Source organism: Apodemus sylvaticus, chromosome 12 (genome assembly GCF_947179515.1).
Source record: "Apodemus sylvaticus chromosome 12, mApoSyl1.1, whole genome shotgun sequence".
Lineage (NCBI taxonomy): Eukaryota > Metazoa > Chordata > Mammalia > Rodentia > Muridae > Apodemus > Apodemus sylvaticus.
In genome coordinates this window covers 56,991,557-57,008,244 of record NC_067483.1, presented here as the reverse complement: position 1 = coordinate 57,008,244, position 16,688 = coordinate 56,991,557, and positions in this window count along the sequence as shown.

The following is a 16,688-nucleotide window of genomic DNA, read 5'->3' as shown; positions in this document are numbered from 1 at the left end:
ACATCTTGTCTCTAATGCTCAGAGAACATTGTGTGAGAGGAGATGAAAAGGTTGAAGTGGATATTTGCTGCAAGACTATCTCATAGAAATGGCTGTATAATAGGAACTAAACAATGATACAATAGACATTCTTATGAGGAAGGGCAAAAATCTCCCAGGAGCCTACCCTTAACAAACAACCATAGGCAATGAATGACTGTAAAGAGAGAGAATTAGTCCAATTCAATAAAGTGGTCAGCTTTGAGACTGTTTACATGCAAACAACAGAAACAGCTTCAGCAGCCTGTGCTTATATATGTTCAAAAACATATACATATAGTGTAACAATAACAACTGCAAAAGCATATCTCAAACTGCATTGGCACTGAGGGGTGGTGTGGAATGAGGTGGCAAGAAGGGGCATGAGGACGGATGGAGAGAGTAAAAGGGGAGTGATGTAATTATATTTTAATTAGGTATATTAAAATGAAATGAGCATTCATAATCTCAGTTTATATGTTATTGATAATATCCTATGTAGTTTGTGTTGAGGTAGGTTTTCTCAAAGTCATCAAACCAGTTTAAAGATTTGTGCCAGAGGAAGCTTTGTTTTTGTGGGATTTTAGTGTTTGGATCTATTCCACTGTTCATTATTCATCCTAGTGGGAGTGCTAATGTCAGGTTATGTAGCATCCTGATTTAAAGGTACCAAGACCGAAATCCCTTTTGGAATGATTCATCCACATTATGCCAAGCTTGTTATTCTTCTATTTGGATATGAGACATCTACAGTGTCCTTCCGACTACTAATTTGTTCAATTTCTGGACTTCTGTTATTGACTTTCCTTGCAATGTGGTTTTCTTCATTCGTTATGTGAGCTCTTAGCCAGTGCTAACAGTGCTAAAGCTACTCAACCTTACTGAAAGAGGTACCATAAGTCTCTTTGCTTCTCTTCCTGTTTCAGTGATAACATACCAAGACAAAGGCAACTCAAACAAGAAAGTTGATTTTGGCTCACAGTTTTGTCAGGATGGTGTAACCCATCTGGTTTCATCAGGATGGTGTAACCTATCAGGTTGAAAGTCAAGACAGCAGTATCCTGAGCAGCTGGTCATGGTATCTTTGGTCAAGAGGCAAAGAATAGTGAAGACTCGTGGTCTGCTCCCTTTTCTTCTTTACCCATAGTCTAGAATACTGGCCCAAGGAAAGGTGCCACCTGCATCATGTGGGTCTTTCCACTTTAGTTAACCTAATCAAGATACCTTAATCCAGGCCTGCCTGGAGGCTCCTTCTTTCAGTGAGTCTGGATTGGACCAAATTAACAATTGAGATTACACTATATATCACTATATAACATCACACTATACATCAATCTAAGCTGTCCTTGGTCCCACTTTCCAATAAATAAAATGATGCAGAGATTGCTATATACTACTCTATAGGGCTTGAGAGGAGAAGCTATAAATTAATCGAGTTATATGATTTGAAGCCCAATCAAATTTTGATCCTAGTTTTTTTTCTCCACATATTTTACTCTTAGAAGACACTTTAAAATAAACTTAGCAGTTCACGGATCTGGTCTCTGTATAAATCACTTTACAAGAAAAATAAATAAATAAATAAATAAATTTGGCTGTTTGTCCTGGAGGCTAGTTCCCAAATTCAGACCTTTGCTGGCTTTGCCTATGGTTCATCTTGGCACATCACATTGCAGATGGACAGACTAATGAGGACAGATGGCCACGAGCATGATCATGCCAACACAGCATTCTGCACATCACATGTGACTACTCAGTAAGAACTAGCATTTCTTTCTTTTCCATCCTTTTTACTCAAGAATCTTCACATGACACAGTAGGGCAGCAGACAGAATTTCGAGTGGACCTCTCCTACTCACAGTTTAAAACAATAATTGCAAAATCTAGTCATACAAAATAATCAATTTCTGTGTTAGAGAAGCAATAGCTTCAGGGTAATCTTAAATAATTGAACGGGAGACATGAAATGATGCCAAGAATATACACACACATAACTTCTGTTTGATGGAGATTTTCAAGTTATGCTTAAATGATTTTTGGGTCTAGATTTATGTTTTGTCAAGTAGACAAAATAGGAGCAGATACAAAGCTGATTCCCACTGTGAGAAATTATGGAAAAAAATCGTTTTATTATTCTCTGCCCTCTGGGTTATCTATCAGAAACCCCAAAATGAAAAAAAAACTTATAATAAAAACACATGGATCTTGGCTGGAAGTTTGAATATCATTCATATAGAATATGCAATTATGAAAATCACATTTCTCATTTTTTTCAGTGAACTTTTGTTTCTAGTATAATTAGTTTTAAGACACAACATCTCAATAACCAGAAAGCATAACATAAATGAAGATAGCTGAGAAATGTTCTTTTGCTTAAAAAAATCAATCAAAAGAATCATAAAACTTTACCTTGTAAAAAATGTCTGTCACAACAATGGCTATCTTAGCTTTAGGTAAAATGATGATTATTTTGCTGGAGATGGAGAATTGTAACATTTGCTTTTCTTTTAGCCTTAAATGCTTTTTCTGCCTGTCTGATTTTGTAATCAGAATCTGCCACAATGCTATTTACATGTGCCATCATTTGCAAAAGCAGAAACACATTCAGGGCGTCTGGGTTGATAATGCATAAAGCGAAGGCCCTTGCTGCTTTTACTGAAACTTTGTTATTTAAGTGCAATACTGACTAAGATAAATCACGCTTCTTGAACGTGAGGCTCATCCATGCACAATTGGGCAACTTTCAATTATAGAATTCTTGAGGCTTCTCGTGAATAGGACTAGTTATTAACATTGGCCTCACACTGAGATAAAGCTACATTTTTAATCTTAAAGTACTCACAGTGTTTAAAGCAGCACCACTGTGAGAGCTTTTCCAGTGTCCTATTGTTCAGCGCACATTGCCAGTATCCTGAGAAATCTCATCCTTGTGAACTCTCAGTTGATGGCATCAGGGAATACGGCTGTTTACATGGGAGTACGTGTTTAATACTATCCTCATTAATTCATGCTTGTGCTTCCGAAATGCAAATGTCTTTTATTATGATAGAACTTGCTATTATCTTTTGGGCAAAACCACTCATTTCTTCCTAAGAGATGGGATGGGGGTAAAGTATAAATGATCATAATGGAGATTTAGAGAAGTAATTGTAAGTAGAACTATTTTTGAACTGCTCCTCTGACTCAAAAAATTGGCCATCTATCAATGCAGTAACAAGAATTGATTAGAGATACTGTGAATTAAATTATGATATAAAATGACTATTTCTCAAGTGGGTATTCTTTGTTTTCATTTGGGCTGAAATAAAGGAAGTATACAATTAACTTACCATGTAACATAGAGCTACACAATAATTAAACCAGAAAAAAAGTGCTTTTAGGTTTTGATTACATAAAGCAAATGGTCCCTTCAAGCTAATGCTAAAATAACAGCAAATGCTACAATTCTCCATCTTCAGCAAAACAATGATCATTTTACCTAAAGCTAAGATATCCATTGTCATCGCAGACACTTTTTGCAAGGTAAAATTTTATGATTCTTTTGATTGACTTTTCAATTCGTTAAGACCTGAGGAATAGCTACTGTTGTTAGCTGGGGTCTTTAAGGTGAACTTCATGTTGAGTATTAGGAGCATGAGAAGATCTTTATCCTGAAGTGATCTGAGAGAAGGTGAGATAAAAGAAACACATTACAGGTAGCCATGTGCTGTGAGTGATCAGGAGCTATACAGATGCAACATTCAGTGAGAGCTTTCGTAGTGAGGATGGACTGGAGAACAGACGGCTTTGGAACTCAGGTGCAACTTGCAGTCTGGCAAAACTGACAAAGCTTTCCTTGCTTCGTGAAAACCTTATGAACATCATATGTTCCCCAGATTTAAATATGTATAAAACTTCTGATTTTCTCTTTTTTCCCCTCCCAACTGCGTCTTCACACTAGGAAAAAGTTAGATTCTATTAAGTGTTGTATATATTCATTATAAAATATACAAGCTCCTGTTTTGCTTTATATGTAAAACCTTTGAGGAATTTGGTGAGAGACCTAAATTGAGTACTCAAGCACCAAACATAACTGGCAATATCAAACCTAGATTAATGCTAAATGTACCACCACCAAAACAACACATGCAAGAAACATTTACCTCCATCATCAGTGCATAACTTGGATCTGAAGCATCTATTGAGTAGATAATAGGTTGTTAAAATGTGGGTGTGCAAGACTGGGTACCATTGAGTGGAAGAAAGATATTTTTGCTGTTGATAGATGCAATTATATATTTTTTGTTCCAACAATGAATTAGGGATCACACTGCAAGAAGAGAAAGAACAACTGAACATTACTTTCTCAGAAAGAATTGAAGCCCAATATATTTGTTATGCAACAAATATTGACTCGGAGAGTCTGAGACATATTCTGAATATTAGATTTTACTATTGACCTGTCTTGAATTAAAAAACTTACTTACCTTTTCAGTTTTCAGTTTTAGTATTTCCATCTGGTTTCTATACTATAATTTCAATTTATTTTCTCATGTGTTTTTTTTTTAATTCAGCAAGTTTTCTGTACCTCACTGGATTAAATGATAAAGCTGCTTTTATTTCTTGTATTAATATACAAGGTTACTTATATTAAGGGAACTCACCACAATGCTGGTTTATATTTATTGTTATTTCTCCTAAAAATGAGTAATACATTTTTACCTTGCACCATTAATATAATTATTGTGATGTAGAGCCAGGACTCTATTAAATTATCAGAAAGCTCTTCTTTTTAAAAATCAGTATTTAATATTGTATTTAAACTACAAAAAATTACTTCTTAGGATACAATCAAATCAAAAGTTCATGTCACAAGGACTGCAAGATTTTGAAGAAAGAAATTGAAGATGACCTCAGAAGATGGAAAAATCTTCCATGCTCTTGGATTGGCAGAATTAATATAGTAAAAATGGCAATCTTGCCAAAAACAACACACAGATTCAATGCAATCCCCCATCAAAATCCCAACTCAATTCTTCATAGAGTTAGAAAGAGCAATTCTCAAATTCATCTGGAATAACAAAAAACCCAGGATAGCTAAAACTAGTCTCAACAGTAAAAGAACTTCTGGGGGAATCAGTATCCCTAACCTCAAGCAGTACTACAGGGCAATAGTGTTAAAAATTGCATGATATTGGTACAGTGATAGGCAGGTAGATCAATGGAACAGGATTGAAGACCCAGAAATGAATCCACACACCTGTGGTCATTTGATCTTTTTTTTTCTTTTTATAATTTTTATTTATTCATTTATTTATTTTTCCTTAATTCACTTTACATCTTGCTTGCTTCCTCCTTCCTAGTAACCCCTTCCCACAATCCTTACCCCATCCCTTCCTCCCTTCTCTTCTGAGCAGGTAGGACCCTCCTGGGTATCACCCCACCCTGGCACATCAAGTCTCTGTGAGGCTAGGCACATTTTTTTTTCTTACTGCGTCCAGACAAGTTAGTTCAGCTAGAAGAGCATAACCCACTTACAGGCAACAGTTTTTAGGATAATCCCTGCTTCTGTTATTCAGGACCCACTTTAAGACCAAGCTGCACATCTCCCTCATATGTGCAGAGAGGCCTAGCAAAGGACATTGTCAATAGGACAAAATGGCAGCCTACAGGATGGGAAAAAACTTCACCAAACCTACAGCCAGCAGAAGGCTAATATCCAAAATCTACAAAGTTCTCAAGAAGCTAGACACAAACAACCCAACCAAAAAAAAGGGCACAGAACCAGAGAACTCTCCAAAGGGAATCTTGAATGGCCCAGAAGCACCCAAAGAAATGTTCATCTATCTTCTTGATTTTCTCAAAAACCCAGCTCCTGGATTTGTTGATTCTTTGTATGGTTCTCTTTGTTTCCACTTGATTAAATTCAGCCCTGAGTTTGCTAATTTCCTGTCTTCTTCTCCTCCTGGGTGAAGTAACTTCTTTTTGTTCCAGAGCTTTGAGGGGATCAAGTTCTTTTTCATAAGACTGTCTCTGGAGAAATCCTCTTATATAAATGGAAGGAGGTACGTTGAACAGAAGTTTCCAGAATAGAGATAAGGCAGATGTGGGTTCAGGTAGTTTAGGAGCTCCAGGTTCTAATCCTAGCTAGAAGACTTTCTTTCTCTTCCCTCTGTGGTAACACAGGATAATCATGAGCACGCTAGAATACATTGCTCAGGTGCAGTGATGATGGGTGTGGAAGAGGATGCTGGATGGTATTTTTCCCATGTCCACCTCTTGATTCTTTTACCAACAGTTCAGAGCACACTGACCACTCTTTGGGATGAGCTTGAAAACTGGACTGTTCTCTGCACTTTGAGGAAGAGAAAGGGAGTTCTCTGTTCTTTTGTGACATGTCCTGGGTGTTTACTTTTAGGGGACATTGGTCATGTGGGCACTTGTAAAGCAGACAATACCTGCATTGGCTTTAGTTAATAGAGAGCTTAACTAGAATACTGGCAAGCAGAGGAATTCATTGTTTTTGTCCAAGTCAATGCTGAATAAATAGGTGTGTACCAAGTCTTGAGACATTTGAACAAGAAACAAGTTCTAGTTGGTTCTTAGATCTTGTGAAGACTGAATCCAAGATTAATTATTAACCCTTCTTATTTTTAAATGCTACTTATACACATTGATTAGGAGGTATGGGGATAGAGTTCAGAGGTATAGTTTACTTTACAAGCCTATCATTTGTAAGTTTAACCCTTATGGACACCTGGCCGTGCCTCCCTGGTGGATTTCCTTTGTGCTCAAGATGGGATCAAAGCTTGTTTCTGAGGGAAGGGGCCATACTCACTCTAGGAGTCTGTAGGGCCCATAGCCATCTTGGTGCAAATGAAGTCTCAGTGCTCACTGTCATTGCCCCATAGGCCTTATTGCCTCATTTCCCCCCAGCCTTCTCTTTCCTTTGTCGGCTGGTACCTGTTTCCTTAATTTTTGTCTTCATGAATCATGAAAGAAATCAAAAGGAAACAAATTATTAAATCCTAAGTATTTTTTCATGAAGTATACATCTCTATGTAGTTGTTTCAGATTGGTTGGGTCCTTCAACATAAGATCACTCTTGGTGTAAAGGCTGTAAACCAGTCATTCCTGCCTCTAGGATCCAATAATAAGTCCTCGTTTCCTGTATCATGTTGACTTAGGTGGAGAAACAGTTTGATAGCTATTGAGGCTACCTTGTCATATTAGTCTTCTGCTTCCAATATGCTCCTCCTCATATATTGTAAATTTTCTACATAAATTTTTCTATAATTGTCCTTTTAAATTTGACTTATGTTTTTATTTTTATTTAATTTTATTGGATATTTTCTTTCTTTTTTATTTTACATTCCAAATGTTTTCCTCTCTCCAGAGGTTGTTCTTCAGAAACCATCTATCCCATCCCCCTTCCACCTGCCTCTATGAGGGTGCTGTCCATCCAGTCACCCACTCCCATCTTTCACCCTGACATTCCCCTACACTGGGGCATTGAACAACCTCAGGCCCAAAGGCTTCTCCATCCACTGATGTCCAACAAGGCCATCCTCTGCCACATGTGTGGCCAGTGCTTTGGGTCCCTCCATGTGTACTCTTTGGTTGGTGGTCCAGTCTCAGGGAGCTCTGGGGTTCTGGCCTGTTGACACTATTGTTCCCTCCATGGGGCTGCAAACCCCCTCAGCTCCTTCAGTCCATTTTTCAATTCCTCCATTGGGGACCCCGTGCTCAGTCCAATGATTGTCTGTGAGCATCCGCCTCTGTATTTGTCAGGCTCTGGCAGAACTTCTCAGGAGACAGCCATATCAGGCTTCCATCAACAAGCACTTGCCCACATCCCAAATAGCGTCCAAGTTTGGTGGCTGTATATGGGATGGATGCCCAGGTGGGGCAGACTCTGGATGGCCTTTCCTTCATTCTCTGTTCCACACTTTGTCTCCACATTTTCTACTGTGAGTATTTTCTTTACCCTTCAAAGAAGCACTGAAGTATCCACATTTTGTTCTTCCTTCTTCTTGGGCTTCATATAGTCTATGAATTGAACCTTGGATATTCTGAACTTTCGCGCTAATATCCACTAATCAGTGAATACATACTGTGTGTGTTCTTTTGTGACTGAGTTACCTCACTCAGATGATATTTTCAAGTTCCACCCATTTGCCTGCAATAGGACAAATTGACAACCAACAAATTGGGAAAAGATCTTTACCAACCCTATATCCGACAGATGGCTAATATTCAATATATACAAAGAACTCAAGAAAGTAGATTCCAGAGAGCAAAATAACACCATTAAAAATGGGGTACAGAGCTAAACAAAAAATGTTCACCTGGGGAATACTGAATGTCTGAGAAGCCCCTAAACAAATGTTTAACATCCTTAGTCATCAGGGAAATGCAAATCAAAACAACCCTGAGATTTCACCTCACACCAGTCAGAATGGCTAAGATCAAAACTCAGGAGACAACAGTTGATGGAGAGGATGGGGAGAAAGAGGAATACTCCTCCACTGCTGGTGGGATTGCAAGTTTGTACAACCACTCTGGAAATATGTCTGGCAGTTCTTCAGAAAACTGAGCATGCTACTACTAGAGAACCCCGCTATACTTCTCCTGGGCATATACCCAGAGGATTCCCCAGCATGTAATAAGGACACATGCTCCACTATGTTCATAGAAGCCCTATTTATAATAGCCAGAAGCTGGAAAGAACCCAGATATCCCTCAGTGGAGGAATGAATATAGAAAATGTGGTATATTTACACTATAGAATACCACTCAGCTATTAAAAACAATGAATTTAAGAAATTCTTAGACAAGTGGGTGGAACTGGAGAATGCCATCCTGAGTGAGGTCACCCAATCACAAAAGAACACTCATGGTATGAATTCACTGATAAGTGGATATTAGCTCAGAATCTTGGAATACCCAAGAAACAATTCACATATCAAATGATGCCCAAGAAGAAGGAAGAAGAAGCACCTGGTCATGAAAGGCTCAATGCGGCAGTGTAGGGGAATACCAGGACAGGGAAGGGGGAAGGGGTTGATTGGAGAACAGGAGGAGGGAAGAGGGCTTGTGGGACTCTTGGGGATGGGGATCCATGAAAGGGGAAATCATTTGAAATGTAATTAAAGAATATATCTAATAAAAATACCATTTTAAAAGTTCATCTCACTAACACTTATAGAACTACTTTGAATTTAGATGAATCACACATAGTTTCAAAATAAGTCAAAGGTTTTGAAAAACCTAACAGTATCTAGAACTATTCTTTCTGTTGTTAAGAAGTTACCTTGAACTCATGAATAATTGTAATAAACATGCTTTTTTTTGCCATTGGTCATTAAAACCCGAAATTAAATATTTACTATCATAGAATGGTAGTATTTGAATACTTGCTTACTTCAAAAATGTGTTTACATTTAATTATGTGTGACAGTGTTTTCCAGAATCTGACTACTTGTTCTTAGACTTCCTGTCTCCCAGAGCTGTGAGCTGATACATTTCTGTTCTTTATAAAGTATACTGTGACATACAGAGTTTTTTGAAGTAAGCTTCAACTATCTCTCTAACTGAAATTCTTTCTTTAAAAATAAAATTAAGGGGTATCATGTGATTGCTCAGTGGTTAAAATTACTGACTGTTCTTTCAAAGGTCCTGAGTTCAATTTCCAGCAACTACATGGTGGCCCACACCCATTTGTAATAGGATCTGATGCCCTCTTCTGTTGTGTCTGAAGACAGCTACAGTGGACTCATATAAATAAAAAACAATTAAAATTCCAGTTATTTATTGCTTATTTATTTATATTTAGTTAGTGCTTACATTCCCAATTTACTGTGTGGGCCTCCTCCTCCTCCTCCTCCTTCTTTTTCTTCTTCTTTCTCTTCCTCCTCCTCCTCTACTTCTTCCTCCTCCTCCTCTTCTTCCTCTTCCTCCTTTTCTTCTTCTTTTCTTCTGCCACTCTTCCCCTCTCTTCTTTTTTTCTTCTGCTCCTCTTCCCTTCTCTCCTCCTCTTCCTCCTCCTTCTCTTCCTCTTCCTTCTCTTCTTATTCATTTCTTCTGCTCTTCCTTACCCTCTCCTCCATTTTCTTCCTTTACCTCCTCCTTCTCCTCCTCTTCTTTCTTAAAACCGATTTTATTTTGTTGTCTTGTGTGATTGCATGTTTTTACCTCTGTATGTCTGCATACCATATACATGAAGTGCCCTTGGATGCCAGAAGAATTGTCTGGTCTCCTATATCTAAAAAAGTTGTAAGCTTCCATGGGGTGCTGAGGATCAAACTCAGGTCCTTTAGAAAAGAATCCAGTGCTCTTAACCAATGAACCATTGTACCAGTCCCAACAATTTTTGCTTGTGGGGCTGTGCTTGTGACATAAAAAGCACAGGACATGATAGTATAATTGAATGATAGGGTAAGTACATTATTGCTAGGACATCATGCACAGTAGTTCAAGCACTTGACAGAAAGAAAGGAAAACAAACCAGATAGAAGGAAGTATGTGCATTATATACATAGTATACATGGTATACATTATATACATTATATACATAGTAAGAAGTTAATATCCAAAATATGCAAACAACTTTTACTACTCAATAACAATAACGTTAAATAACCTTATTTAACCATGAACAAATTCTCCACATTCTGCAAAGCAAACATAAAAGTGACCAACTGGCATTAAAAATGATCATCAGTAATACCATCTATCAGAAAATGTACCTTAATAGTCACTGAGATATATCCAACAAGTAGAATGATTATTAGCCAAATGTTTGTAGGAATGAGAAAGTTTGGGATCTTAGTATACTAAGTGGTATAATTATTCTGCTCCATGTTAACATTTATATATAATATATATGATATATTTCTACTTCTTGATCTTAAAATATTTAAATTGGATCTCAAAAAGTTGTCTTCATTTTCAAATTTGCTCCAGAATTTGTCACAGCAGAAAACATATGGGTAAAACCTGAATGTTAAAAAAGACATGAATAGATAAAGAAAATGTGGCTTATTCATGCAATAAACTGTTATTTGTCCATAACACAAAAATTCTGCTCCTTGAATCATGTTATACAAAATAGCTAGTCAGAGGAAAACACATCTACTGATTCAATCTCAGTTACTATGGGCTACTTTCCTTTCTTGTTGTTGTTCTTTTCAAGAAGTGGGTGTCATTAGTGTCATTATATAGGCTTGGCTGACATGGAGCTAGCTAAATAGTCCAGGTTCACTTAAACATTATAGACATGTTCTTGCTTCTACTTTTCAAATGTTGGAATTAAAGGTGTACACCACTTCTTTCTTCTTTCTTTTTAATTATTCACTCTCAGACAAGGTCTCATATGTATGACCCAGGTTAACCTTGATCTTATACTGTAGCCATGAACAACCTTGTACCACTGATCATTCTCCCTACCTCTCAAGCATTGGGATTGCAAAGGTCTACCCCATGCTCTGTAAAATTGCTTACTTTCCTTGGCTTCTGAGAGAGTGGCCTTTTTCAACATTATACAGACATAAAGTAAACTTCACTTCAAAATATCTAGCTTTATGTTTAACTTTATAAAAGTAGATATCTCTTAGCCACTGTATAGCTACTTCTGATCACAAAGAACATTCTTTATACTTTCTATTTACTCCCCCTGGTTAAGAGGGAGTCATATAGAAATACCCAAGATATTTATTCCACTGCTAAGCCTTATAGTGATATGCAATTAGCTCAAATGCAGTCATTGCCTAAATATGGTTAATTGAGGCCTTTCTTTTTGAATTCTATTTCATATTCTGCTGCATGTACTGGAACAAGCACTTTGCAAAACAAACTGGGGTTGATTGCAAAAGGGCTGACATTTTGACTCCTTTTACTAAGTGAGAAATCGGCCCATTTGATTTTTAAAGTATAGTACCATAGAATTTAAAATGTTTCTGGACATTAGTAGTATGTGTGTGTCTGTGTGTGTCTCTCTGTGTGTTTGTAAATGTGTGGAGTATGTGGAAAGACAGCTGTGTCTCATCAATCAATGCTATTTTGGGCAGAATGTTTGCTTCCCCTTGGGTGACACATATACCAATTATCCACGGGAATTCAGTGCTGTCTCAGCTGCTTCCAGGTCTTATTTATGGGTTCACTATCCTGCAGCAATGGGGTTCACTTTCCTATATATGCAGCAACATCGGCATATGTCTAGAGATGTCAATTTCATTTCTATGAGACGATTTTGATAAACACTGTACCCGATGAGTCAGGAATAGTCCAAAAATAGAGAACAAAACTGGGTATAACATATTCTTTAAAATGTATATTTTGATCACATTTTCTTTGAAACATAGACACTTATATAGCAATGGTAGTGACTGAACCTAGCATATGGCCCTCAAATTGTGCTCCATTTTCTTCTTGAAAACACATCTTACAGTAAAAACTATTTACACTCAGACTAGATATCTCACCTTAGATTGTCAAACTGTTATCTTTATTCTGAATGGTTAGTAAATATTATATTTACTTCTAAACTGTATATCGTAAAAGCCACCACCAAAGGCCAAGGTAAGCAATTGAAAAGAAGTAAAGTCAGGCAAAATGGGAAACCTACTGGCCACACAGGAAATTTGGGTTATTATGTTTCTTCAATCTATTTTTGTAGATTTGACTATAGATTTAAGATGTTAGTTTTAGTCCATGACTATACATGTGCAACAATATATTTCTGAAAGTGTTACAGTGCTCTCTAGATCCCAGAAGCCATATGACAAAGCCCTAAATAGTGATGGGCAAATTGATTTTTCTTTCTAAATCAAGAATAAATTATTTTATCATAGGACCAGACTGTTCATGATATTCCTCTATCTGTGCACAGAGTTTTGATAGTTATATATTTATATCATGTTAACACAACCAACAGACTAATACAGGCAAAGTGTTTGTTAAAACTTATATTTTATGTAAATCTGTGTCATGAATAGTTTGATACACCTTGTAAACTTGAACTTAGTGTAATCTTTATAAGACCCCATAGATGAGTGTTTTATTTGTTTTTTATTTTATTTTTATAAAATGAGGCATAGAGCATTTAAGTAACTTACATAAAATTACATCTCAATTAATAGATAAGACCCTAATTGTAACTTAATAAAGACTGACTCCAGGTTTTTTAGGGGTAGTTTTCTCAAAGAAATCAGTAAACATGTTAATTCTTAGAATCTGGATATTTTCATAAAAGATATAAATATATTATCTAGTCATTACCACTCTCAAAATTAAAAGCAACCCACTTGTAAGCCCATTTTTTTCTTATACATTTTTGGAAATTATTCCATTTCTAATTATAAAAAGTAGAATTGCCCACATTACGTTTTGGATAAATGAAGAGTAAACTTCTGCAAGTTAGTTTTAAGTTCACTAAAAATAAAACTCTATCTTAACTGCTAGTGTTAGCACATTTAAAGAGAAAGAGTCGTCAACTAGAAGACAGGCTCAATGACTAAGGCACCAAAGTTGCCTAACCTGTATTGTATCTGCTAAGCTCTTCACATAATCATTTATTAATACAATCTTTGAGGAAAATCCATTTTCGCGTCTCACAAGGCCAGTGAATTGAACTTCAAGGAGGGGTGATGATTTATTTGAAACCATATGCCTACAAAGTACATAAGCTAACCTTTAATTCTTCTTGATAAAATCAGTGATTGTTCTATATTAGTAATTATTTTTGTTGGTGTGAAAAACAGTCTGACAAAGAAGACTTAAGGAAAACAGGCTTAGTTTGATTCTCAGTTTGAGTGTGCCATTGTGGTAGCAGAAGACTGAGCAGTCGGTCATGTTGCCTCTAGTGAGGATGCAAAGAGAATACATGCTTGTACTCCTGTTTACTTTCTCCCTTTTATGTACCCAACACTCCAGCCCATGGAACAGTGCTGTCCCCATTTACAGCTGGCCTTCCTGTGTCATGAATAGTTTGATACACCTTGTAAACTTGAACTTAGTGTAATCTTTATAAGACCCCATAGATGAGTGTTTTATTTGTTTTTTATTTTATTTTTGTAAAATGCGGCATAGAGCATTTAAGTAACTTACATAAAATTACATCTCAATTAATAGATAAGACCCTAATTGTAACTTAATAAAGACTGACTCCAGGTTTTTTAGGGGTAGTTTTCTCAAAGAAATCAGTAAACATGTTCAATTAATATAATTTAGAAAGTCTCTGAAAGATATACCTAGAGACTTGTTACTTCAGTGATTTTGGATCTTGTAAAATTATCAGGTTTAACCTTTTGTATGTTCCACCAAGCTTCATTTCCATGTAAAGATCACACACACACACACACACACAACTTTCTTATCAGAAATAAATGCTTTGAGACTAAATTTACTAAGGAAATAGTTCAGGAATTTTTTGTGTAAATTGCCACTTATCCAAAACTAGACAACACCTTCAGCTAATCTTTTATATCTAATACTCAGTGGCAACTGAAGTAAGTGATTATTGGCTTTAATGCACATAAATACAGTTCTGTCAAAATCATTCTAGCAAAAACCCATCTTCCAGAGGGTTAAATTTAAGAATGGGATTTAGAGTACAATATGGAGAAGATAATGCACATGAACTGCCCAAAAGTGACCAAGTATATAGAATCTGACACCAAAAAAATCATTCTTTTCAAGGTTTATTTTATTTACTAGTTACCTATATATGATTCTAATTTTTATAGTTTTCTTTAACCATAAGTATCATCATTAGCAGGTTAGAAAAATATGTCAGTAGTATTGGAGAGTAAAATGAGATAGTATGAAGAAAGAGCTGTCTAGAAAATATAACTTTTCTAATTATATTTTATGTTCCTTTTTTAGTATTTTAAACAAAACTTTTAATGGTACTAGGATATGTTAATTACTTTCTGATTCCTGTTTCAGAATACCTGACAGGAGCATCTCATGGAGAAAGGATTTATTTATTCTCATAGCTTAGAAGTTAGTAGCCTTCCTGGTGGAGATGGCAATGGTGTTGGCACAGTAGTTGAAATAGATTGGCCATGGTCGTGGTAACTTGCAATGGCTGCTTGCTTCCTGGAAGACCAGCTAGGTAGACCCCTTATATTGAATGTGAGACCAGGATATATCCCATAAAGCCTACCTCTAGTAGTGTGCTTGCCAGCCATGTTTCCTGGCCAAAATGTTCTGTAATCTCCTCTAAAAGGACCACTAGCTGGAAACAATCTGTTTAAAAACTTGAGTCTGTGGCCATTGTCTCCCATTCAAATGATAGATATTGTTATCACCATGGGTATATTTAATTTTTTAAAAGGCATCTCAGAGAAAGCAAGGAAATTGTTTAACCTTATAAAGCTGCTATATCTTTAAATTTTGCAATATTTTAATTTGGTACAATCTGTTTATATTCCTTTTCTGGGAAAAGCATAAATAACCAAATATATTAATGATAATGGATGGCTGATTCTCACTGTCGAAAGAAGGACTTGAAAATGTGAAATAGTAGATGTTGACATGTAACTGCATTGCACTGCAGTTATTTGATGGCCTACAGTTTTTCAGAATGTGATGTACATAGAATAAACATATATATGTGCATGTACAAGTGCATATGTATGTATATAAAGACAAACATTCAATGACTGCTTCTCAGTCCAATTGCTTAATCCAGACAATTAGACCCTATGTACTGAACTCCTTGACCACCTTGCTATAGAATTAAAGCAAGGTTGTTGATGCATAGAAAGTGGGTGTTGCAGGATATTTGATAGTGAACACTGAGATTGTATTATTTTCTGAAGAAAACGAAAACACAAAAACCGTGTTTCTAGTTGTGGGATGGCTTATCCCTGGGTGCACACTTCATCCCAAACAATGAAGGTAGAGTTAGTTTGTAGAAAGAAGCGCCATGTTTGAAAGTGACATGAATGGCAAATGAGTGGCAAAGTGATGAATCGGAGGAAGATCTGACAGAATGCTCAACTCTCACTAAAAGAGAGAGAGAGAAAGACAACTCAAGAGAGGGCAGCAAAGAAAGAAAAACAAATAGGAGGCAGTTTTACCAGGAGAGTTGTACAGAGATAGGTTGAAGAGAAAATAACCTAGATGCAGGGGAACACAGAACCACCCAGAGAATGCGAAGGACACAGAAGATTAGAACAGATTTCCAGAGTTAGTTTGAGGCTAAGCACAACAAAAAGTCAGAGTCTGAGGGAGAAGCCAGATCCAATTAATCAGCTTGGAGAGAAGTGTTGAGCCAGAACTGTTGAGTTAACCAAGCAGAGTTCAGAAAAGACAAGGAAAGGTTGAGATTGTTCAGCAGCAAATGTCAGAGGCTGAAAACAGTCTAGGTCTAGATTGGTTGTATGGAGGCTGGACTCTTCCAGGACTAACAGCATGAGGGAGTAAGGTTCTGTGGGATGACAATTACATCAGGCAAATAAGTTACTGTAACAGATAAGAAACAATTTTTATCTGCTGAAAACAGTTTTTTTCAAAGCCTCCAATAAAATATGAATTAACTATGAAAATCCTTGATTCTTTGTTACTTTCCAAACCTATAGCTTAACATCTGTTTTTCCGTAGTAGTTCCTATTTTTATTACCTTTCACAACAGAAGATGTATATTTTTTGTAATTTAACCAATTCAGATATTTGTGTATATGAAT